This window comes from Mesoplodon mirus, assembly GCF_964341445.2.
Source record: "Mesoplodon mirus genome assembly, chromosome: 14".
NCBI lineage: Eukaryota > Metazoa > Chordata > Mammalia > Artiodactyla > Ziphiidae > Mesoplodon > Mesoplodon mirus.
In genome coordinates, this window is record NC_138990.1 from 46685679 (window position 1) to 46712292 (window position 26614).

Genomic DNA, 26614 nt, shown 5'->3' on the forward strand with positions numbered 1-26614 from the left:
TGCATTTTCCATTCCTTAGACCTTCCTGCTCTGTCTTCTTCGTTATTTGGAAGCCAAATTCTTAACCTTTCAACAGTATAAAAAGACAGTGTAACACAGCTTGAGACTTCTACCTTACTTCTTGATCCTACTTGCCTAATGCAGCTTTTTCCTGCATTATTTTTATTTATTATTTCATGACTGACACTTTGACTTTTTAGATAGGGATTGTGGGAGGTTTTTTAAATAGAAAAGAAGTTAAAGTTGGCAGAGTAGGAAATTTTTGTTTATTCTCATTAAGGCCTTTGTCCTTTCTTTCTCTGTTTCAAGTTCTCACCTGTGGTTTAAGCTATCTGGCAGCCTCAATTCTGCTTTAGTTCATGCCTGGAAATTTTACTGGTATGGAAAGCATATTTTGGAGCTTTAGTAGCATCAACAAAATTCTCTTTTCGTTTGAGTGGGTGAGGGAGAAAACATTGGATCTGAAATTCCTATGTTCTGAGTGAATTGATTTATGTCAAAGCATTTCAGGAGTTTGTTTGTTTGTAGAAATAAGAAGTATAGTCCTCTATTCATTCAACCAATTTTTTGAAGTGCCTGTCACATGCCAGGCACTCTACTAACGCTGTTTGGGTGGGGGTAGGGAGTTGTGGAAAAAAGATGAAGATGTCACAGCCTCAAGAGTAGCAGCCTACTGGTGGAGGGGAGCACAGCAGTAACCAGCTGGTACACTGTAGCAATCCTGTACTGGAGGTGGACACACAGAACCGCAGGAGCCTAGCCAAGAGAGCATTGAGCTCGGTCTGCCGGAGGCCCCAGGACTCCAGAAGGGGTGGCTCCTGACTAGGACACTGGAGGAAGAATAACATCTTTCCAGGAGGGGAAGGAGAGGAAGAGCATTCCAGACAGAAGGGACTTGTGAACTAGACCCAGAGCTGAGAGTGTGCCTGGCATTTTGGGGCACTGTGAGGGGACCAGTACAAGTGTTTAATCATGTGTCATCCTAGCTGTAGCTCAGTCATGTGCCAGAATTTAGTTAGATAATGCAGGTACCTAACTAAAAGGTAATGATCCAGTAGGGTTCCACATCCTCAAAAAAAAAAAAAACCCCAAATTATTGTTGTTTAGAATGTTCTTTTTGGCTGGGCCCTATGCACATAGCTTACCGATGTGTTCAGGCTGGAGCCGATGTCCCTTCAGGTCCCTCAGCCACCTAGCCTGCTGGGTTAGTGTCTCTCTTCACACATCATGTTGACAGCATTTCCCTCATTCACTCGGCCACAGTGCTGGGCTGGAGAACCAACAGTTTAAAGGAGGCCACACGCCTGCCCCTACGCATAAGCACCACACACACAGTCACACAAATATGCTCTTTTGTATTCCCTCCCATTATTCCTAATAAAAAACTGAGTTCCCAGGAGGTGCTTTCTAAATATTGCGTGGCTTTTTTTTGGGGGGGGGGGGGTGCACAAGCACTAGCATCTTGCACATGCAAATATCACATACAGATTTATCCGGAGAACTGAATTAAGTGAACTGGAAAGGGACACAATACATTGTTTAAAAAAAACAAACAGTGGTAGGTGGGACTTTATAATGAATAGTGAGTGTGGGCAAATGAGCAAAGGGTGTGATGTGGTGGGTGTTAGTGACAGTAGTGAATAGGAGAGTTTGGAAAGTACAGACACTTGTGGTCTAAGCGTTGTCAGAATCTGGTGCACGAAAGATTTCTACTATTCATGTTTTTCTTTTCTTTTAACTCAATGCTATTTAGTCAAATTTCTGGAGACTACTACAAGGTTAAAACTATTAGGTGTGGTTTTCTGTGAATTTATTAGTGGTGGTTTATAATCGTGGTGATCCCACTTTTCAATTGTGAAGAGTCAGCTTTCCAACAGATTCCCATTAGAGGAAAGGCTCATAACTGAGGAATTATTTGAACCTGTCAGACATCTTCAGGGAATTATGGGTAAGCAGTTTTCTTTTCAAGTGGCTTATAAAGCATTTGAAAAATGGCATTGTGGGGCAAACAGCACATGTCCAACCATTGCCCTTTTTGGGAGAGGAACACTAGTTGGTGCGATCTCGTCTTGAGTTGCCTGAACCCCAGGGCTACTTTGTGACCCCTAGGGCTCTTGCGGGTGGCTCCAGAGCTTGGGGTTGGCGTTGGAGGAAGCCAACGATCCGCCCAGGGCTTGAGCAGGTCTCAGTAGTGCAAATGACCCCAGAGCTTGTCGTGGGCATGGGGACAAGAGTTGGGCCCGGAGTAGGTGGAAAGCGGAAATTAGATACAGATCAGATGAGGATATGCCGATTTATTTACCCCGTTTTCAAAGAGTGTCTGTTTTGGTCCAACCTCTTAATGTCTCAGAGCTATAGCTCTTTCTTCCTTTTATTCTGGAACTACTCAGAACCCAAACTCTCCTTCCACTTTTCAAACAAGGGGCAGCCAGAGCTCTGTGGCAGACCTGTCCCGGATATTATCCTGAAACCCCTTGAGCAATGCTGAGCCCTGCATTCATAATGTAAAAGGAAACACAAGTGGGTGTGTCCTTTCTGGCACTTGTCCCCCTCCAGTTTGTTCTTTTGCGGTCAAAAAATCTTGCACAGCAGTTACTCAATGCCAGGCTGGCACAGCTGCAGCTAATTTAACCACTCATCTGTTGGGTTAGGTGCTACTTCCATTTTGTAGTTGGGGTAAACTGAGGGATGAGATAGTTAATTGTTTAATTTAAAGCCAGAGATCTCTGGTGGATCTAGGACCAAACATTTGGACATCCTTTTGTTGCTTTCAATTTCAGACATCATTCACTAGACTGTACTGTTTGCTATGCCTTAATTAGTGTAAGTTTAAAGTTTAACTATGGTAACTATCTCTTCACATCAAATACTCATTCGTAAAATGAATACCGTGGTTTCATATGAAGCCTTTTGAATTTATGCTCGGGTGACTAGGGGTTGGCAGTTGTTTAGACAGAAAATTTAGAAATTTGAAATGTTGTACTTTTATCGTTTACATGCTGCTTCCAGTAGGTGTTTAGGGCAAGCTGAAAAAGGTACCATCTTTGAACTCTACGTGCAGGGCTCATACCTGGGCAGTAAAGATAAAGGGCACTTGAAACGTATACCACCTTCTGCAGAAGGACACTGTGAGAAGCTAGAACTTGCCTAATGGTTAAAGTACAGACTCCGGAGTCAGACCAGGGTTTGAATCCCACCTTCAGTACTTATACTAGCTGGGTAATAGTGGACTAGTTTCTTATGAGTCAGTTTTGTCGCCTGTGAACTGGGCATAAGGACGGTTGTGGGGATTGAGTAAAACGTGTAAAGCACTGAGAGTGGCTGGCGTCTGGCGCACACAGCCACACCCAGGAAGCACCACGCAGGAGAGCTCTTACCGTGTGGCCTCCTTTGTGTCAGGCTCCTTACTAAGTGCTGTTATGCTCATTAACTCATTTCATTTTCCACATCAGCCACCCAGGTAATCCTCTTCCTTCCACAGCTAGAGCAGTGTTAGTTGAACATTTGCATTTTGAAGCATCTTGACTGAATATGACACTGCATTGGTGACATTTTGATAGTTGTCACTGCATGGTTTAGTTCCAACATCTTTCAGCACATTCAGAAGCATCAACCTTTACATGTTGGGGCGTCTCCAGCAGCAATTATAGCCACAAATGAAGAAAAGCTATACATGTTCCCATAAAATATCGAGATTTGTGTCACAGGCCTCTGGTGACAAAGACTTGTTGAACTGCTAGATGTCAGCTTTTTTTTTTCCCCCTTCAGATAAAATTAAACTGTGGAGTAACCATCCAACCCATAAGAATAAATTGGTTTTTCAATCATAATTCTATAGAAAATCAACACTGGTACCAAACATCTTTACGTGTAAGCATTTTTTATTGTATATGGACAGATAGAATGGGGTGCCCCGAAGCAAAGATGCTGGAGTTGTGTCTGGGGGCTGGCTTCTGGCATTTCCCCCCCGTGAGAGCCTTGCTCTTCCCACACGCCTTTCCAGCCTGCAGCTACTCTGCTTTCTCCATGACCTTCTTCTGAATGTGAAGCTCTGAGTGCTGGTACTTGTTCCAGCCAACTCAGTAGGTGGACTCTGGTAAGTTTTATAATTAGTTTTCTTAACAGCCCCAACTGGCTACTTTCAAAGTATTTCCGTTAAATGTGGCCTCTTGCGTTATATGGGGGTAAGTCAGTAGCTGGCTCTACTGGGAGGCTTTAGAGATGTAGAGAGCTATATGCCTATGGGAAAAAAAACGTTCTTTTCTGGACTTGAGGCAGGTCACAAAAAATGGATATCTGAAAAAAAATCCCATATGACTTAGATGATCAGAGCACCACGGTTATCACAACTTAAACTCCATATGTAAATAACATAGAGCTAGGAACAAAGGTCTAGGAAAGAAGCATAAGGCAGTCACCACTGCCTGGTACTTAATAAAATGCCAGATTTAGACATGAATGCCATAATGTAAGAGAATCATGAAAAAACTGTGCTTACCAGGCCTTAGAAAGAGAAAAGGGAAATAAATAGAAAGCAAGAGAAGTTTTGACTACAGCCAGAAAGAAAGATGAAGGGTGAGGCAAAGCCTGTCCCCGTCTTGACACTGCGTACTCCTAAGAGTGAAACTTGTGTAAGATGGGCTGGGCTGATGGCACTGGGTCAGAGGGCACAGAAGTGGACCCACGTGGCCCAAGACTCTAAGGTGAGGTCATCTAGCATCATGAGAATGGGAATTAAGGCCACCCACCCTTGGTGGGATGTTTCCCTGAGGGTGCTGCCCGCTGAAAACTGCTAGAGTGTTCCCGTCTGGGTTCACCTCTAGGCCCACAGCTACTCACCTCTACTCAGCTGGGGAGGCAGAAACTAACAAGTGATCCTGGAGACTGGAGAAGAATTTTCCTGTGGACCTTTCTTCTTAACAAACACTCCCAGCCTCGGTGACGGATTGCGAGGGGCACAAGGAAACACTCTTTCAACTTATTGTACTTAATATCTTGATACCAGGGACCATAGGGATGGAAAACAAATGCTTATCCCTCTAAATGTGACATGTCTGGTCACTTTAATGCAAGCAGTAAAAATATAGTGTTGGTGGAAACTGGTACAAATAGAGCAAGGCAGTTCTGCACGTACATATGATTGGTATTTGCTTTTCCCTTCTATGTGGTTTTTGTCGTGTCAGACACAACGGAGTGGGAGCTCCCCCCACCCCCCAGCCCTAGCTGGAGTTAGTGGAGTGTGTCCCGGCCTGGAATAGGCCTCTTGCTAGGCTGTCTGAGCAGAGGGAGCGCAAATATAAACCTCGGGCACATAAGGACACACACAGGCTGAGCCTGTGAAGGGCTCTGTCATGTTCCCAATGGACAGATGTTTACCCCACAGCATTCTTCTTGGGGTTTGTCCAGTGCATTAAAACGACAACAACAACAAAAAGAAACTGTTTAATTACTCCCTTTTGCTGCCTTTGCTTGTTTTGTTTTACTCTTTTCTTTTCCCATACATTAAGAACTATTGTGTGAGGAAATTCTGCCCAGCTGCTTTCTGGAACAGACCCTTCCCATAGCTTAAACCAGGAACCCTTTGTTCTTGGATCGGAGTGGAGCTCAGATTGCCTTGTCGCATGTATCTTGGCGCTTCTTCCCTGAAGTTTATAAGCTTTTTAAAATCCATTTCCTTTTTACCCCAAAGACGATCAGCTTTCATAACTTTTCTTAAAGTGAATTAATCCAGAGCCCTTCGTTGTTGCAGGCTTTCTTCTATGGTTCAGTCAGTATTTTAGTCAGCAATCACGTATTAAGCACGTACTAAGTCTGGTGACTACCATACCACTATACTAGGTATCAAAAGAGAAATTCAGCCCTTTTCTCAATCATTGGTTGTTCATATTTTCATTTACTTACTCATTTCCTTCATTCAAGAAGCACTCTTTTAGCTTCTAGTGTCCACTAGGTCTGCACTGGGTGCAGAAGGATTAGTAATGAGCAAAACCAGACGTGGTCCTTGCCTTCAAGGAATTCCCAGGATAGTGGTGGAAAAAGACATGGAAAGAATTAATTAGTTCAGGGTGGTACATGCTATAATAGCAGGGTGTTCAAGATCCTTTGAGGAGTGGGAAGAATGTAATGGGCTCTGCCTCAGGCATCAAAAATAACTTCACAGAGTACCTAACATGGGAGAGTATTCTAGACAGAGAGAACAGTCTATCCAGAGACAAGGAGGTATGAAAGAGTACATTTGGAAAATGATAATTGGTTCAGTGGGGTCAATATCTAGGGTACAAAACCAAGAGATACAGGAGATGAAGCTGGAAAAGTAAGATAGGCAGCCAGGTTGGTAAGGTCATTTTACATGCCAAGTTAAAAAATCTAGGGTATGTTGTATAGAAAATGCGGCGGTGGTGGTGGGGGAGACAGTAAAGGCTCTTAAGGAGAGAAAATACATACTCAGTGTTATGCGGTGAATGGTGTTCCCCCAAAATTCATATTGTCGAAGCCCTAAACACCACCACCGAGTATGTCAAAATGTGACTATATTTGGAAATAGGGTTTTTAAAGAGGTAATTAAGTTAAAACGAGGTCATTAGTGTGGGCCCTAATCCATATGGCTGGTGTCTTTATAAAAAGAGGAGAGTAGGGCACAGACACATACAGAGGGAAGACCATGTGAAGACCCAGGGAGAAGACCCTCTACAAGTCAGGGAAAGAAGCCTCAGAAAAAAACCCAACCCTGCCAACATCTTAATCTTGGACCTCTAGTCTCTAGAACTGTGAGAAAATAAAGTTCTGCCGTTTAAGACAATGACTATTGAAACACTTTCAAAGAGAATATTTAAGTAGCTTAACAAAGGAAAACATTTTTGAAAATCCTTAAGGATTTCAGAAATATATTTATTTGTAAGTACAGTTGGTCCTCCATATCCCCAGGTTCTGCATCTGTGGATTCAACCAACCAGGAATTGGAATATTCAGGGAAAAAATTCCAGTAAGTTCCGAAAAGCAAAACTTGAATCTCCTGTGCTCAGGCAACTATTTACATTGTATTTAAACTATTTACATAGCATTTACATTATATTAGGTATTATAAGTAATCTAGAGATGATTTAAAGTATTTGGGAGGATGTGCATAGGTTATATGCAAATACTACACCATTTTATATAAGGGACTTGAGCATCCATGGATTTGGGTATCTGCTGGGGTCCTGGAACCAATCTCTGATGATTACTGAGGGACAACTATAATCCGTGTATTTAATGACAGGTCATTTTTATCTATTTGTTAAAGCAGTGTAAGTCCGTTTAGTAGACAACATTTTGTTGGCTGAGATTTAGTTACTCTATATATTCCAAAGTACTTAATCTATGGTACCTATAAAATCGAGAAGATAATAATGTTCAGATGCCTATTGTTTTTTCCATGCTGTCTTATTTAATCTGCATTTCTACCCCATGAGGTGGATACCATTAATATCTTTCTTATTACTGATGATGAAACAAAGTCGTAGAGAAGTTAGTAATTTTCCCAAGACCACACCACTAGTAAATGTCAGAACCAAATTCTTCTATTTATCTGACTAAATGAGGGTTTTCAGTAATACTTGGAAAGACTTTCTTGGACCCCATCCAAGTGCTTTTTGTTACAGAAGAACTCAAGGAACCCAGTGTAACGCACTTTCACATAAAAGGTGTTCCTGTGGGCTAGACTTGGAAAATACTTTTAAAGAAGGTCCAGCACAGAGATGAACCATTTTATTGTAAAGGGCCAGAATTTCCTGTGTTGGATGGATAAAAAAATACATCTTTTCTGGGGCTTCCCTGGTGGCGCAGTGGTTGAGAGTCCGCCTGCCGATGCAGGGGACGCAGGTTCGTGCCCCGGTCTGGGAAGATCCCACATGCTGCGGAGCGGCTGGGCCCGTGAGCCATGGCCACTGAGCCTGCGCGTCCGGAGCCTGTGCTCCACAAAAAAAAAAAAAAAATCTTTTCTATATTTGGCTATTATAAAAGTTTTATCCTTTGTACCAAATTTTAAAATTTCGCCAGAATCTGATTTTCTCGGAAGGTCGTCACTCATAGCCTTGCCTACTATAATCAGAGTATGTGTGTGACTTTTGTAAGCCATGGCCTGCTACTTCTGGAAGTCTGCTTGTGGCCTGGTGTGGTATCATGGGGGTTCGCCAGTCTGCTTTGTATGGGCAGTAATCACTCCTAGTGGCTATGAATCTTCTCCTTTCCTTTATTCCAAATTCTCCCCCCATTTGGAGGTTTTGGAAGGTGGGGGCATGCAAAAAATGAAATGGGTTGGTTTTATGACCCAAGGTCCTTTGAACCTTTTCTGTCCAATGCATTGTTGAAAGTTATCAGTGTGTTTATAATTCTCGGAGGACAGGAAGATTAGTTCTGAGCAAGGTTCTAATCTCTGAAACTTGTCTCTTAAATGGATTTGAAGGACCTGCCTGAAAGTTGAATGGCTTCAAGTCAGACTTGAAATGCAGATAAGAAGATATTAGTATCTTCACATTTTTTTCCTTTGTGTCCTATCTGGGCACAGATCTGGTAACTTCCCCTGTGGTGCAAGATAGTTTAGTCTCACTTCTCCCCAAATCAGTTAATTCAACCAAACTTTCAGAAAGACAGAGACACTATAGGTAAGGGTTCTGTCTTATTACTCAGTCAGTTATTGGTTTGACACTAATACCCCTTTTTTCTTCCTCATGGTGTGGTAGGGCTTCTGAGCAAACTGATGAAAGATGTAGCTTACCTCCAGTATGTGGGCTTCTGATTATCTTCCTGCTCACACTGAAGACCCGATAACTGAATTTTATTACGGGTTTATGTAGACCTTTACTTCTTTTTAAACCCCAGTAAAGGACTATGGGTCAATTTTTAACAGCCGTTTTGAGCCCTGTATTGGAATTTTATTTCAAGCTGTGGTAACAAAGCTTGAAACATATTACTTTAATTATTGTTGTAGGTGTCTTTGGTTAAGGGGGAAAAAAAATCACTTATATTTTAAAAACATTTTTATTTTACCCTAAGTATGTCCAATATTGATGACATGGTTGCTTATTACCCATTCTGGATGATAATTTGACAATATGTGTTAAAAACTTTTAAAAGGTTCATATCAATTTTTCCAGGATTTTAGTATGTTGATATAATTCTAACCTGGCTCTAACCTAACCTAACCTAACCTGAGGCCTTTTTAGCTGACATCTTTATGTTCTTTGTGACCTCTTATATTTATAATACAGGGCATTCCAAAAGCCTTAAGTGCAGTTTTAAGTTTTAGTAACTTCAGAAGTATAAATGCTTCAAATTCTCAAAAAGCATTCTTTGAAAGTTTAATTATTTAAATTTATTTTCCACTTATTTCACTTTGTGAATTTTGAGTCATTTAAAGTTTTTTGTTTCAGGTAACATTTGTCAGAGAGACTAAAACAAAAAATTAAAATCAAAAATTTATCTGTTTGAAATTTTACAAGTAATGCATATTTTATAATCTTAAGCACTAAAACTATAAAACAAAAGATAAGTAGAGGTGATCATGTATTAAAGTAGACTTTTTAAACAATATGTGCAGCTTGATTCCAATTATGTAAAAAATATATTCTTGCATGCATTGGAAATTAAAAGGGAAGGCTATTTCCCTGGGGTAATAGGATAATGAATTGTTTTAATTTTCCTCTGTGCTTTTCTCTATTTTTGAAGTTTTCTACAATGAACATACACTACTTTTTTTATTCAGAAAAATGTTATTTAAATACTTTAAGGAATAGAACTAATATTTTGACTTCTCTGAAACCCAAAGATCACAAGTAGTGTGTGTAAAAAGCTAGGAATATTAACTCCATCCACCACTTGCCATTAAAGTAATTAACTTAGCTATTAACTGTGAAAATAAAGAACAATTATAAAGTATAAGAAAGATTCCTCCCTAAAATAGCTAAAAGCTATGTTACATATCTTTATGTTTGAAAGTATCACATTTTTAAAAGTTATTTTTGGATGTTTGTGAACTACAACAGAATCATACAACTGTAAGAGGGAGATTAGAGGGCGTTTTGGTTATTATTGTTTTGTATTTTATGGTTCTAAGAGATTATACAAAGATAAATGGGTTGAAGCAATAAAGGAAAAGAATATAACTTTGCAAGAAATTAATTTCTCTCTCACATTTTAAAACATTTTTAAAAGAAAAATCAAACAGTATATCCATAAAAGGATATACAAATTTTTAAAAATTTTAAGTGAAGAAACGATATAAAAGGATATACAATGCAAAGTACATTTCCTCCATTCCCAGATCCCCTAGGCTTCCAGTTCCTCTCCCCCAGGATAGCCAGTTACAAGTCTGTGCATTCTTCATGAGTATAAAAGTGTTTATGAATGTACCTTTTCTGTCACTTGTATGATATTGAACTATACAAAGTATGCTGCAGCCTTTTTTCTTCTTTTTTTTTTAACTTCAAAGTATATCACAGAGATTGTTCTATATTAAGCCAGGTGGGTCCATTGGATGTTTTTAACATAATTCATTTAATCAAATCCTCGTTGATGGGCATATGAGTTTTTGTTTTCATTTTTTAGTCTTTTGCTACTATCTCTAAAATGAATATCTTTATATATACCCTGTGGAGTACTGTTATAACAGTCACATCTATCAAATGATGAGAGATGGTGGTGATATTCTCATATCCCTATAGCACTTGATAGTTTTGAAGGCTTTTCCCCTATATCTCCTTATTTACCTCATTTGTTTGCCTTCTGAAATGGTTAGCTCTCCACTGCTGGAAGTGGGCTACCATCAGGTGCATTTCCAAGGTTGCTATGGAGAGCGGATCATTCATTTAATGGTTGGGGGGTGCCCTCTGGTTAGGGAGTCAAGAAATGAGGCAATCCATTCTTGTTTTCCTGTCCAATAGGTCTTCCCAAAATAAAGGCTTTTTTTTTAGCAGTTGGTGTTTTCTTACTAATACCAACTGAAGACAGTAAAGAAGGAGGGCGATCTCGTTGTGCTTTAATTGTTTTTCATGTTTAGTGCCCTGTGCTTATTTTTAATTGGACTGCTGTGGGTGAGACTTTCATTTACCCCTTGCTTGAGGTACCGCTTAATTCAGTATTACTTAATAAATTATGTCATTGATACCAGGGCCGGCTCTTCCAGGGTATGTGTAACACCTGGAATGTTTAGTGACTTGTAAGAGACATGTCAAAGAAGGTTATAGATTTGGACCTTATTTTCTTCAGATTTGAAAATTAATGTCATTTCCTTCTGTTCAGCTAACTTAGAAACAATGGCTACTTGATTTCTTTGTGTATATATTTTAGAACAAAGGACTTGCTTAGCAGGGTATATGTTCTTCAGAGTTTAGTTCAGAGATATGATTAAAAGGGACCAAAAAAGTCAGAGGAACTTGGGAAATGTAACTGTGCTGAAGATTACCTACCTCTGTTGTGTTTTGTTTTCTTCTGAGGGGTGCATGTGTGTGTTTACATTATTCAACATACCATCCTTAATAGAAATGACCTGTCCTTTTTTTCTGGCGTCTGATAGCATGATCAGATGAGTGCATTTGTTCAGGGCTTTGAAGAACCACATCTACAATAATATGCATGGGTTTGTCTCCCTATTTCTAATTGTTGGACATTCATTGTGTTAATTTTTCCTGTCAAAAAGGCAAGAACAGGTTCTTGTAGGCCTTTGGAGAACCTCCACTGAATGGTTACAGAGCAGGGAAGATGCACCTGTGTTTCATGCCCCCCCACATTTAGCCCCAGTACACCTACCCTGCATGCATTTGCTTCCCTGTTCTGCTTCTGGCTCCTTTGGACAAGAAGAGCACTGAAAGGGGAGGGGGCCAGAAGTCCAGGGCTGTGGGACTCTGCCTTGACATATCTTTTTTTCCCCTGGACATTCTGGAAATGTTCTTTCTATCAGCTTATAGTTCCCTGCACAGAAGACTTGTCTCAGCAAGATGTGACTGATCTCAGAGTAGTGTGTGTGTGAGATAAGTAAGGACAAAAGTATTCCTGTATTCTCTTGTTGAATAGAAAAAGAAATCAAATTTAGAGTATGGTCAACAGAGCATTCGGAATATGCTTTCTGGGACTTGGCAATTTAAAGCAACTTTTAAAATCTAAAACCTCGTGTATTAGTCAGCTCAGGCTACCATAACAAAACACCATAGACTGGGTGACTTAAACAACAGAATTTTATTTCTCACAGTTCTGGAGGCTGGGAAGTCCAAGTTCAAGTTGCCAGTCTGGTCAGTTTCTGGTGTGAGCTCTATTCCTGGCTTGCAGAGAGCTGCCTTCTCACTGTCTTCTTCACATGGCAGAGAGAGCAAGCTCTCCAGGTCTCCTCTTATAAGGGCACTAATCCCATTGAACCAGGGCCTTACCCTCATGACTTCATCTCACCTAATTACCTCCCAAAAGCCCCATCTTGAAATACCATCACATTGAGAGTTAGAGCTTCAATATATGAATTTGAGGAGGGCACAGACATTCAGTCCTTGCCTGAGTTAGTCTTGTGGGGGGTGCCCTGGTACAGGTTACCATCTACTTTTGAAAAGACCCTAATTGAGCAAAAACTGGCTAATGATATATAAATAAGTGACTCTATTTACTTTTTCCCCCTTTAGTGTGTACAGTTCACAGTGCAGCCCAAGCCTCTAGGCCTCATAAGACTTCAGGCAAGGACCAAGTAGGCTGCCAGATCCCTCAGACCCACACAGGCCCAGGAAGGGGTGAGGAGGGTTTTCTTTTTTAATTAGCTATCTGGGATGTCCTAGGGTTCAGAGCACCAGGAGGGTGTACTTGAAGTCATTAAAAGCAGCTACAGTGACCCAAGCCAGCTCCAGTGATCTGGCTCCCGGGTTTCGGAGTGCAGCAAGGGCGAGACTTTGGATCACACTGAGTGTGGCTTTAATGTGTGCCTACTGCCTTCATGCCAGGATCACAGTGTCCCTGATTTTTCCTTGCTGTTTTTAGATTTTTAACTCATTCAAGTCCAGTTGTTGGATTAACGTTATGTTGTCATTTCTTTTTGATTTATCAGTGCATCACTTAATGATGTACTGCCAAGAAATCAGTGACAGCTCTGTATTGCCAATGAAAGTTTCTGGCAACTGAAAGCATTCTGTGGTACAGGTTGATACATGACCTTTGGGTTTGCAAGCCTTGGATATAATCCAGGAGAAAATGAAAAATGAAGATGAGATTGAGAAATCGGATTTACAAAGTTTAAGAGAATTAGGAGGATGAAGAGAAAATAAAGATTAACCGAAAACTCCTTTAGTGTACAGGTATTTGAGTAAAAAACCAAATTATTAAGGGGCAAGATCCCGTGCTTTAGAGTAGAATGGTACTTTCCAGCCACTTTATCTGTGAAGCATCTTTCACTGAGGAGTTTTAATTTTCCCATTAATCTTCGTAGTAAAATCAGAAATGTAGTTTTTAGTAGGACTGTGCTGTAAACCCTTGGGATGGCCTATTCGCCCATTCATTCACTCATTAAACCAGTATTTATTGGGTACTTACTATGTACCCGGCAGTGTTCCAGGCACTTGGGGGTACAGCAGTGAGCAGAACGGACAAAAATTCCTGCCCTCGTGAAGATTATGCTGTAGCTGGTAGAGGCAGACAATAAAATAAACAAGAAATATGCAGAAAAATAAAGCAGGGAAAGGGGGTAGGGTGTGTGGGTGGGGGTAGGGGTAGGGGTGAGAGATGAAGTTGTTAGGGGGGAAAGCCTCCCTGGGAAAGCGACATTTGAGCAGAAGGAAGTACAGGAGCAAGCCATGCGTAGATCCGGGGGGAGGAGCACTGTGGGAAGGAGAATCAGCACAAAGGCCTGAGATGGGAGGTTACCGACAGTGATCAAGGATCAGCAAGGATCCCAGTGTGGCTGGAGCACAGCGTGGCAGTGGGGAAGATGAATGATGTGATCTGTCGTTTTATCAAGATCACTCTGACTGCTGTCATGTGAATGGATGAAAGGGACAAGCGTAGAAGTCAGGAGACCAATTAAGAGGCTTCTGCAAGAATCCAGGAGAGAGGTGACTCTAGCCTTGAGTAGAATGATAGCAGCAGAAGCGATGATGAGTGGCAGGTTTCTGAATATACTAAGACAGTCGAGGATTTGCTGATAGACCGGATGTGGAGTGAGAGTGGAATTAGGGGTAATTCCAGGGTTTTTGTTTGGTTGGTTAGTTTTTATTGGTTTATCCTGAAGAATTGAATTGCCCTTTACTGAAATCAGAAACACTGTGGGTAAAGCAGGTTTTCAGGAGAAGATCAGGAGTTAGGTTTGGATGCATTAAGCTTGAGATGTCTATTAGATCTCTAAGTGGATGTGTCGGTTAGACAGCTGGGTATGTGAATCTGGAGCTCAGGGGAGAAGTCTGGCCTGGAGATACGTATTTGAGAGTTGTTGATAGATAGGTGGTATTTAAAGTCTTGAAACTGGATGAGCTCATGTAACAGGCAAGGGTAAGATGGAGGAGAGAAGACCGAATCTGAGCCCTGCAGCTCCAGCATAAACCAGCCCAGGGCAAAGGTGAAAGTCTAAGTCCATGTCAGCAAACTTTTCCTGGAAAGGGCCATAGAGTAAAGAGTTTATGCTTTGTGGGCGAACAATTCATCTCTGCCAACGTATTACAAAAGCAACCATAGACAATATGTAAAGTAAGGAACAAGGCTATGTTCAATAAAACTTTACAAAAACAGGCAGCAGCCTGGATTTGGCCCATGGACCATAATTTGTACCATAATTTGTACATCCCCGCACTTGTCTCTATGCCAGAAGTTTCCCTTCTTCTTCCTTTCTTGGACTCTGGGACTTTCTTTTATTCCAGGAGTCCCTTTTGATTAGATAGCCATAGTGTGTAATAGAGCCAAGAGAAGTCCTACATTCAAGATTTTACTTTAAGTTCTGTGCCTTATTATTTTTTAATTCACTTATATGAGGAGAATTACATAAAAATTACTGATGATGCGATAATCAATAGAGGTCAGTTACAGAGAAGGAGGCAAATTTGCAGCAGGAAAGATTTAGGCTGTATATAAGTAAAAACTTTTTGATGGTAAAGGTTTTTAAATATTTTACCCAATACAGTTTATGGGATAACTGTCTTAAAAGGTGTTAGTTTTCTTTTGATTTTGTTTTTTAATGTTATTTCTACAATTTGGAGTAATCTGTGTACATTTCATAGCCTGAGGACAAAGGTGTAAATGCATGGCATTGAGTTTTCTTTTTGACCATTGGTAGTAATTATCTGTTCAGTTAGTAATGTGTGTTTAGGGTTCCTTCATGTCTTTTTATGGCATGATAGATCATTTCTTTTTAGTGCTGAATAATATTCCACTGTCTGGATTTACCACAGTTTATTTATCCACTCATCTACTGAATGACATCTGGGTTGCTTCCAAGTTTTGGACATTATGAATAAAGCTACTATAAACATCCATGTGCAGGTTTTCGTGTAGACCTAAGTCTTCCACTCTTTTGGGTAAATACTAAGGACAATGGCTGAATTACATGGTAATAGTATGTTTAGTTTTGTAAGAAACTGCCAAACTCTCTCCCGAAGTGGCTGTACCATTTTGCATTCCTACCAGCAATGAATGAGAGTCCCTGTTGCTCCACATTCCTCACCACACTTGATGCAGTCAGTGTTCTAGATTTGGGGCATTCTAATAGGTGTATAGTGGTATCTCTTTCCCTGATGACATGTGACGTGGAACATCTTTTCAGATGCTTATTTTCCATCTGCATATCTTCTTTGGTGTGGTGTCTGTTAAGGTCTTGGGCCCATTTTTTATTTTAGCTGTTTGTGTAATTATCCATTCATGGGTCTTATTGATTGGTTGGCTGGCTGAGGGGGCGGAATTAAAAGTGTACTGCCAAAGAATTGTCACTGACATGTAAACGGTCCTTATAACCATCTAAAGAAACTAGGACTATGAAGAGTCAGCGTCAGAAAGGATTTGGAGTGTTTGTGCTGTAGTTCAGGGTTCTCAGCCTTTAAACAGAAGACCAAGTTGGGGTGGGGGGAATCTGCTGTGGAATTATTGCAAAGACTGCAAATTCATATGTACACCAACTGTTGTTTGCAGACTAAATAAATAATGTCTAACATCTGTATACCATTCCTTTACAAATGAATACAGACTCTGCTGTGATTAATAACTTGGAATTGTATTTTCAACTGTCACTGCATTGAAAGTCTCTTTTTATCATTATTTATTTTCTAATTGCACAGATTCTTGAAGTATAACTGCTGCCATTCGATTAGGCCAGGAGGGTTTTTTTTTTGTTTTTTTGGGTTTTTTTTTTGCGGTACGCGGGCCTCTCACTGTTGTGGCCTCTCCCGTTGCGGAGCACGGGCTCCGGACGCGCAGGCCCAGCGGCCATGGCTCATGGGCCCAGCCGCTCCGCGGCATGTGGGCTCTTCCCGGACCGGGGCACGAACCCGCGTCCCCTGCATCGTCAGGCAGACTCTAAACCACTGCACGCGCCACCAGGGAAGCCCCCAAGAGGGGTTTTGATGTGTTAAAATGTCCCTCATCCCTGAAGAGTTTGGGAAATGCGTATCTAGTCCAACTGCCCAACTTACTTTACAGGCCAGGACACTGAAATCCAGAGGAGTTACCTGACAGCCTTGGGGTGGTGGAGACTGTAAGTAATAAAGTAGGGACTAGACCCTAGTTCTTTTGGATCCAAAAGTGAGGTTTTTTTTTAGGTATGTCATTTATGGTCCCCATTAGTCCACAGCATCCGTTTGAATCAGGAAAATTCACAAAAATACACTTCTTCCCTCAATATAAGTGAAGGCCATATAATAATAAGGCATGAAGTAAGCAAGCCACAGCAACACAGTGTGACACGTGATAGTACCTGGGTTCACTTGAGGAAAGGCGGAACATTTCTCCAGCCCAGCAGCCACCTTACCGTGGAGCCAGTCACCAGTGCAGACAACATCTAAACAAGCCTGGCAGCTGTTCACTCCGTTACCATTCTTACTCAGATTCTGCAGACACACTGTCAAACCAGCCACACAGCTTTGCACTTTGCTTTTGGATAGAAGATGCTACACAAAAATAAAGTGTGTTGAGCTGTTTGTGAGAGCTGAGGGCAGACACCAACATCTGGTAACCAAATGGCGATGGTGTACAAAATGCATCTTCTGTTTATGTTTGTGTGTGTCTTTCTTTTTTATAGTTTTTTTTTTATTAGTATAGTTTTTTTTTTTTAAAGAAAGGATTTATTTCTCTTGGGAAATCTTCATATCAGAGAGCCACAAGGTAGTTATTTGCTCACAAAGATACATACATAACTCTTTTCCTTTGGGCTCTTATTCACACAAAACTTAACTCCTAGTCTGTTGAGCAATAAAGTTTGCATTTGGGCACAGGAGATAAGTGTATACTTGCTCAGTTGTGTCAGCAATTCCTTTACTATTGTTAGCTTTCTTTTGTAAGTGAAATAAATCTCGGGCTTTCTGTGAAACTTAACCAAAGATCCAGGGCTGTGACTTGAGAAGATTATTTGCACTGTCTTCTATTCAATTCTCTCTCTCTCTCTCCAAGTAGTTTTACAACTCATGAAACAGTTACTGTATACTGCCTTACATATAGGAGATATTTCATATTAAATGCATCATTGGATGACATGCACCCACTACTTTGTGAGGTGGCTTTAATTAAGTCACTTATTTTCTTAAGACTTTATCTTGATAATTTTCTCTCTTGGTTCATAATAAGATGGAAAAGAGTTCTGCCTCCACTGTTCTGAGATTTTGTGCTCCTCATGTTTACTGAGGCTGAAAAGAATAAATAAGGCTATTTAAATCATGGGTGACTGTAACCCATTTATGTTGAGAAACTGGGTCTTTGAATAGGTTAAAAAGAACATAAAGGCAGGTGTAGAAGATGCTCGTCAGCTGAAAAGACCCACCCAGTTTGGAGTTGTATTAATGTATCAAAACCTCATTTCTTATCAGAACACAATTATATTAGAACAAACTCCAGAGATAAATTCATCTGCCTGCAGACAGAGCCATACACCTGAACCCCTGGTGGGTGTTTGTGTTTGGGTGTGTTTCTAGGTAGAATGATGTCATGTCCTGCCCTTACCGCAGAATTGTGCAACACTGACACACACCTGTGTTTTGATCTTTAAAATCTATCGTGGTTACATATCAAGCAATTTAAAAAACCTTCATGGATGATCCAGAATGCACACCTGCCAGAAACATCACTGGGCACAGTTTTGGAACTGGCTTGGACTCCTGTAACGTTAAACTCCAGTTATATTGAAAATAAATTAGGTCTCAAGTTCCAGTCTTCAGCCTGAGACTCTTGTCTGAATACATATTGGTCCACAGGTGATCCCCAGGGCAGGGGTCAGTGCGTGAAAGCTCTCCAGTTTACTATTAAAGAAGAGTGGGGTGCTTCCCTGGTGGCGCAGTGGTTGAGAGTCCGCCTGCTGATACAGGGGACACGGGTTCGTGCCCCGGTCCAGGAAGATCCCACATGCCGCGGAGCGGCTGGGCCTGTGAGCCATGGCCGCTGAGCCTGCACGTCCAGAGCCTGTGCTCCGCAACGGGAGAGGCCACGACAGTGAGAGGCCCGCGTACCGCAAAAAAAAAAAAAAAAAAAAAAGAAGAGCGGGGACAAACTACCTAGAAAGTAAAGCAGATTACCTTGATCACCACCTTTCTTTTATTTTCATTATTTATCTTAAATACTTAAGGTATTTTTTTGTCCTTTTAAATACATCTTTTTCATAAAAGTTATTATTTATTTATTTATTTATTTATTTATTTTTGGCTGCGTTGGGTCTTTGTTGCTGCACGCCGGCTTTCTCTAGCTGCGGCGAGCGGGGGCTCTTCATTGTGGTGTGTGGGCTAAAAGTTATTTTTAAATGTGACAAAGCACTTCCTAAAAGAATTGGTCTTATGTGGAATATCACTGATTTCTTTCTGTAAAAGCTGGTGAATACCCAAAGTTAGGATTTAGTGTGGGAAATGGTAAAGAAGAGTGAAAGAGAGAGAGCTGAAAACACGGCTTCCTTATTTAAAAGAGAATGACTCATGAATGCAAATTAATGCATTTCTGTTATGTCTGCAAATCCATGGTTAAGTCCTACCTTAACCTACCACTATATTTTCAGGGCAAAATGTTGATGTTGGTAAGTTTTTAAAAAATTATTTAATTTTAACTTTTTATGGGCCATTCCAAAAATATACAAAAGTAGAATAGTATAATGAACCTCAGGTAGCCATCACCGTCCTTCCTTTATCTGTGGTCAGTGTTGTACCCCACTCACTTCCCAGTCCCAGCTGCCCCGCCCCCCCCACACACACATACACTGGATTGTTTTTGAAACAAATCCAAAAATGCGTGGTAAGAATTTTCACCCTTATGGGGAAATTTTAGAGGACATTACTGTCAAAAGGGAGGTGAGAAGTGTGGTCTAAAGGAGAAAACAGAGGAGAAGAGAGGCAAGTCAAATTGGACAATACTGAGGAAGGGCTGTCGCCTAGCTCATTATTCTGTACTATTTATTGTAACACTGTGGATCATAAGGAATTCAACATTTTTAATAATGGAGAAATCGGTTTTTGATTGAACCCGTTACTGGCTCTGTGGTATGTGAACCTTGGTTGCTGACTTTTTTCTGTCGCATGCAGTCGCCTCTCTCTCCTGAGCACCTCTGTAACTCAGCCCAGGTCTTGCCTAGGAAAGTGACAGTAGCAAGATAGTGAGCTCCCAGAGACCTGCAGAGAAAAGCCACTAGACTGAGCATCTTGAGGGCAGCAGTCATGTCTGTTTTGTGTCTGTCTTGTTGTGGCTTCCACAGTGACTGGCAAATATTTGTTGAATAAGTGTATTCTTCCATCTCTAAAGCTCTCACTTGAGTAAGTGGAGGAGGAATTGCAGAGGCCTTTTTGCCTACAGTTCTGCTCTACAGTGCTTTAAAGACAAAGCAGAGTCATAGGAACAGTTCAGGGGATTCTTTGTACTTTGAGTCTTTTAACGTAAAATTTTATCTATTCTGTCAACTTATCTGTATATTTGAAATCTAAAGAAAAATCTTGATAATGGCCTCTGGCTTTTACTAACAGAATTGAAACAAACACACACACATATACACACATAATATTGTTATTACTGTTCTTCTATAAGAGGACCATGGGGATTACTTTTTAAAGATGCTTCTTTACCACTTTTGTAATTTACAAGGGCATGCTTCCCCTTATCCCACCCCCAGTCCAGGCACTAGATATGAAGGAATTCTCTGGGATTGAACCTGAGGGTTGCTCGGCATCAGAAATACAACACAAATCCACCACTGATTGTTCATGTCTTTGGGTCCATAAATATCAGCAAATTTTATATGCGGCACGGTGGATTTTGAACTAATGTTTCTTAATTAACTGTGCTATGATGGCACTGCTTATTTTCCCCAAATACACCTGTCCCTTACAAATTATTCCTGTTTTTGTTTTTAAGAGAATACTGGGTGGGGTGCCCTTAGCACTCTCTGTAGTGAGTTTGGGCTGAGCAGCTACCTGTTAAACACAGCATTACACATGACTCTTACAGCCATTCGCTTACACAGTCTCTGTTATCTATAGCCGGCAATGTGGATTGAGACGGTTGACATGGAGGAACTCAGAAAAGTTGAGACTTGCATAAGATGATAAATTGCAAACATAGGCTAGATCCTAAGTATCTTATTTGCAAGTTTGATGGTTTAAGCTCTAGACTAGGTAAACCCTGAGACATTGCCGCCTTATGATCTGCAACACAGTGCCAGTGTCATATATTTGCTCCTGATGCCTCTCATGCTCTCCTTTCTGGGCATATATCACTTTCTTCATCCTACCTACGCATTCACCTATGTGACAATGGCATAACATCCCAACCATCTAACTCGCTTGCCACTTAAAAAAACTCTGTTGATGACTTCCTTAAACTTTGTGGTGAATAAGCTTGAAACTGATTTATTATGTGGGTCAGGGGGACCCTACAGTTCAAGGGCTTGAAAACAAGTTGGTTACAGTCTTGAACTATGCTGAGAAATAGTTAGGGCTAGAATCCAGAATCCAATAATGGGCCTGAAATCAACTGAAAATAATTCTTGGATATCAAAGGGTAGAATTTGGCCTGTGTCTTATAAACAACTGCCTGTATCTTGTAAACGGACTCAATCAGATAGTAACAGGTATTTGTCAGAACTGCATATACCAGAGACTGAAATGGAAAAGTGGAAAGAAGCCATCATGAAACTAGGTTTCCCCCAACAACAGGCCTTGGGGCCCTTTTAGAACTGCTGTCTAGGTCTGTAGTGGGATGGTCTCTGCCGTCTAGGTGTGCAGTGGGATGCTTTCCTTCCTTGTGAGCTCCCTAAGGACAGGAAGGCAAATCCACACTTCCTTGAACCCCTTAGTCTCTAGGCTACAGTTGCATACAGCAAACACATAATTAATATTTGGTTTTTTATCTGCTTAATTGTAAGTTAGTACTGAATACAGGTAGACTAGAGTTTTAGGCAAGGTTTGCTGAATTTATGAGTCCCTTCATTAAAAAAATATTTATTTCCTGTTGCCTATCAATATTCCAAGCATTGTAGATTTATAATTAAGTATAAAGTATAGTTTTACTCCCAAGGGGCTTGCAATTTAGTTGGGCAGAGAAGACATATACAAGAAACAATAAAGAACACAACAGTATACACCCATTGTAATGGCTAAAATTAAAAACAGCGACCAAACCAAGTGTTGGCAAGGATATAGAGAAACTGGAACTTTCATGGGAATATAAAATAGTACATCTACTTTGAAAAGCAGTTTGGCAGTTTCTTACAAAGTTAAACATACACCTGCCAAATGACCCACTCATTCTACCCCCAGGTATTTAGCAGAAGAAATAAAAGCATTGTCCACACAAATATTTGCATATGAATTTTCATAGCAGCTTTATTTATAATAGCTAAAAGGTGGAAACAGCTCAAATGTCCATCAACAGGTGATTGGATAAATACATTGTGATATACCTATACAGTGGAATATTACTCAGCAGTAAAAATGAATGTACTATCAGAACATCCAACAACGGATAAATCTCAAAATAATCATTCTGAATGGGGAAAAAAACTAGACAAAGAAGAGTACATACTGTATGATTCCATTTATATAAAATTCTAGAGAATGCAAACAAGTCTACAGTGACAGAAAGCCGATCAGTGGTTGCCTGGGGGTAGTAGTGATGTAGTTGCAGGAGGGAGAGATTATAAAATGCAAGAAACTCTGAGGGATGATGAATTTGTTCATTATCTTGATAGTGATGATAGTTTCTCGAGTGTAGTGTATATGCATATGTCAGAAGTCACTAACATTGTATGCTTTAAAAATGTGCAGTTTATTTTATGTCAGTTTTTCCTCAAAACTGTAGGAAAAAAAATATTGATTGCTTAATATGATCATTTTCATTTAACTGATGACATCAATCAGAGAGATGTTTCCGACAGGAACTCAGTGTCCTACTGATGTTGGCAGGAGATTATACGTGAAGCCGGGTAGAAAAGCTAAAGCAATCACAATTTGTGGGTCTTTGTCAACTGGACTGGGTTTCTAGCACCTGTTCTTAGCTTGTATTTGCATTTGTTTCAAAGAAACTGTTCTTGAGCAGTAGTTCTGTACCTATGAAGAATAAATCAGGCACATTATAAAATTACATTTTGGTTAGATTTTAATTTGTTCGAGTTAGAGGCTGATAATTCTGCACTCCTGAGCCCTTCCTCCTCAGGTATTAGGCAAGATGCTAGATTTTTGCACTGCACTGAGTGAACCCAAGTCAGCCCTCAGCGAGGAGTCTGAAGGCCTGGTCTCTGGCTGTGTCTGTGCCACTTGGTAAACACTTGACATCGGCAAGTCATGTCACACAGTCCCAGTTTCCTCATGTGTAAAATGAGAGTAATAATAATACCCGTCCTGCCTGCCTCCCAGAATTGATATGAGAGTCATATGACCATTCTTTAAAAACTGTAAAATGGCATAAAAATGCAAGGGGTTATTGACACTTCTATTGTTATCTTGCCTGGGATTTCATTGCCTGCTTGTTCGTTGCTCAAGAAAACCCAAGGTAAGTAATCTTCGCAGCTTACAAGAAGGAAAAGAAGGCTATGTCATGAAACTTCTATGTAGAAACAGATGATGTCACTAAAACTTATGACATTATTGCCATGGACACCCCCTGCTGCTCCTTCAAAAGCAGTTCTCTCTTCCCTTTTTTCTCTTCCCTTCTCTGCTTCCTCATTTTGCTTTATTCACTTAGTCAGCAGATATTCCCTGAGCACCTGCCAGGTGTCAGGTCCTGTAGGCAATAGAAATAAAACAAGGAAGAAAACAGATGAGTCACTGCCTTTGAGAAGCTGCCCTTAAAGTGGGGGAAGGGGGGCGGGGGTAAGGTGGGGTGTGGTACAGTTTGATAAGCGTTATGAGGGAGAAAGGAGGAGGTGCTCTGGAGCACTTGGACCCCCTAACCCAGATGTGGGGAGTCGGGGGAAGGAGACATTTAAACTGAGATCTGAGGATAAGGAAGGGTTAGCCACGCAAAGCATGGGAGCGAGCGTTCCACTCAAGAAACAGCCTATGCAAAGGCAGAGAGGAGAGCTTAGTATGACCAGAGGTTACAGTGGAAGGCAGGTGGGCGAGAGACAGATGAGGATGTTTTCTGGGGACAGATCGTGTTGGGGCTCGTGGTAAGAGCAGAGGAAACCATGGGTCAGTTTGTCGGCTCCCTGTCTCTGCAGCAGGTTTTCTGCTCACGGCTCCCAAAGTTCTTTGTGAAGTCCTGTTGGTGGTCCTCAAGATTAAGAAGGTTGCTAGGCAAGATTTTCTTGGATGGAACTAAGCTTATGGTGACCAAACTGACTTTGTTTACATTGTTTTTCTGCCAAGAAAACAGAAACCTCTCCAAATAAACTGACTGTCACTTATGCTGGTTAGTAAAACCATACTTTTCAGTGTTTCCCTCACAACTTGTTGTATAATTGCAACATAGGCATTTTAAATGGGAATCCTATACCAGAGAGAAAAATTGTGCTCTAGCAGGGAAGACCAGAAAGATTTGAGTACAGGGGAAGTTCTCTGAGGTTAAATGAAATGAGTTTTTTTTAATAGGTTAATTAATTTCTGTTTCCCCTTTTCCCAAATGTCGCATTGGTGTTTTTAAACACCTTGGGGAAGGTATGCTAACTTTTGCAAGTTGCAAGAATGCTGTTAAGAGCACATCTGCAGTTTTTGCTTATTTGTACTTGTGTTGGTCTCCCCTTTATCTTTCTATTTTTTTTTTTTTTTTTTTTCTTTTTCCGTACGCGGGCCTCTCACTGTTGTGGCCTCTCCCGTTGCGGAGCACAGGCTCCGGATGCGCAGGCTCAGCGGCCATGGCTCACGGGCCCAGCCGCTCCGCGGCATATGGGATCCTCCCAGACCGGGGCACGAACCCGTATCCCCTGCATCGGCAGGCGGACTCTCAACCACTGCGCCACCAGGGAGGCCCTATCTTTCTATTTTATAGCTTTAGATGTGTTTGGACAGGGTTTCTTCTATACTTTTCAGATTTCTTAGTCTCTTATAGATAGTAATACGATATAACCTTTACAGAATTTCCCCCAGGTGTCAGGATAGTTTATTGTTGATTTGTTTTTATATCCAGATTTCTGTCTGGGAAAAAAAATTCCTATGACATGAGAATTCCAAAGGGCAGAGGGCATGGACCCCATGGAGCAAACTCCTGGATTCATACTTCAGCAACCGAGGGAACACAGTTTCCTTCCTTTTAAGTGGGGTGTGTCTTAGAAGGCCAGAGTCTCTAGGTACACTAGTGAATCATTATTGAACAAAAAAAATGTGTTGTCTGTTCACATTACATATGTGTGTGTGAACAACCTGTGTGTGCAAAAAGTGGCTCTCATCGGACATAAGGTCTCAGTCAGTGTATTTGACACAGGCCATTAGTCAACTTACCAGCAGAAATGAGTGTGCCAGTTTGAACATAACACATTTTTCACACAAAATAGTTAAAAATTCAAGTCTGTCTAATACAGAAGTAGCTTTGGGCAGTCTAACACACACATAAAGTATTAATTTGAGCAAGCAAAGACAGAATCCCATCCCAGAGGCACTGGGGCTGTGACTAGTGCCAACAAGTTAGAAGGTATTGCACTGTGAGCCGCCATACTTAAGAAGTGCCAGCTTCCACCATGGTGAGTATCGTGCCTCTCACAATAGTGCATAATTAATCCAAAGTTAAAGACTTTTTTCAGAATTTTTTTTAATGTTTTTTTAAGCTAAGCTTGGTGTTTGGAACCAGGGACTCAGCAAGCAGTGTCCACTCTGCCATTCACTTGGCCTGTGTCTGTGCGCTTGTCACTGATCTTTTTTTTAACCTCAGTTTCTTCATCTCTGAATTGACACACCAGTTTACCAATGAAAATGTCAGCTCCAGGAGGACATGAGCCTTTATTTTCTACTGAGGAACAACATTATGGGTAGAGGAAAAATACGTTCTTTTGAGTCACACTGACTCTTGGTTCAAAGCTTCAGCACATATGTGTCCTTGACCAATTTATTTAGCCTCTCTGAGCTTACTCCTCTCTCTGTAAAGAGGCAGCTCATAATACTTAACTTACTAGGCTGAAAGAAGAAGTAAAAAGAAATAGTGTATGCGAAATCACAAAACAGAGGACTTCTATGCTTTGTGAGTGCTGAGAATGTGCTTTTCTCCCGTTTACAAGTACCACAAATACTCGCTATGGAAAATGGGCATGGCGTATTAGCTTAGAGCGTTTCCTCTTTACAATTATCTACATGTCCTACCCTTACACCTAGATGGAAGATGAAGACGGTAAAAGAGATTAGCTAGATAACGGCTATTTTTGTTCGAAGGAATCAGGAAATTATATCTACTACAGCTATGCTTTTGAGCCCTAGTAACCACACCTGAATCATCGGAATCATCTGGGGAACTTTCTGACAAAATATATGTCCCAGCTTCTGTTTCTCCCCGTAAGTAAGATTAAGTACCTGAACAACTCTCTGACTAAAAGCTCTGGAAATGAAATAACATAAAATAAAAACTGAAAGAAAGTAACATAACCTCAAAAGCCAGAAATAATGTTTAAGCAGGAATCCAGCAGAGTACGTTAGCACTCAAGTCAGCTTTCACCCAGAGACATCTACCTAACCATGATGCCCTTGGACATGGGTTCTGATAACTTGTTGGATGTAGGGGACAGGAGCCAAATCCAAGGTTTTGCCCAAGGTGAGGAGTCCAATAAGAGGGACCCATATAAAATTGGGGCCCCAAAGTGCAATACCCTTCATGTAAAGATAAATGAGAAAAGGAATCTGTAATACAGAAGGGGACAGCAAGGAAACATGCCTGCCATGACCTTGGTATTAGATAGAAGGGAGCAAAAGCTCTTTCCTGGGGATTCACAACTACAGGCGGCCTTCAAGCAAGTTTGCAGCCTGCGTTTATACTGTCAGAGGGCCTGAAAACCTTTAACCAAAGACTTTCCTTTAACATAGTTTTGGGTTGT

The 26614-nt window shown here is 40.9% G+C and overlaps 1 protein-coding gene across 1 annotated transcript in view; it reads left to right on the plus strand.

The window, feature by feature from the left end:
• The window catches only part of BABAM2 (BRISC and BRCA1 A complex member 2), a 438160-nt gene that overhangs the window by 272692 nt on the left and 138854 nt on the right, over positions 1–26614 (plus strand). The window lies entirely within an intron of this gene.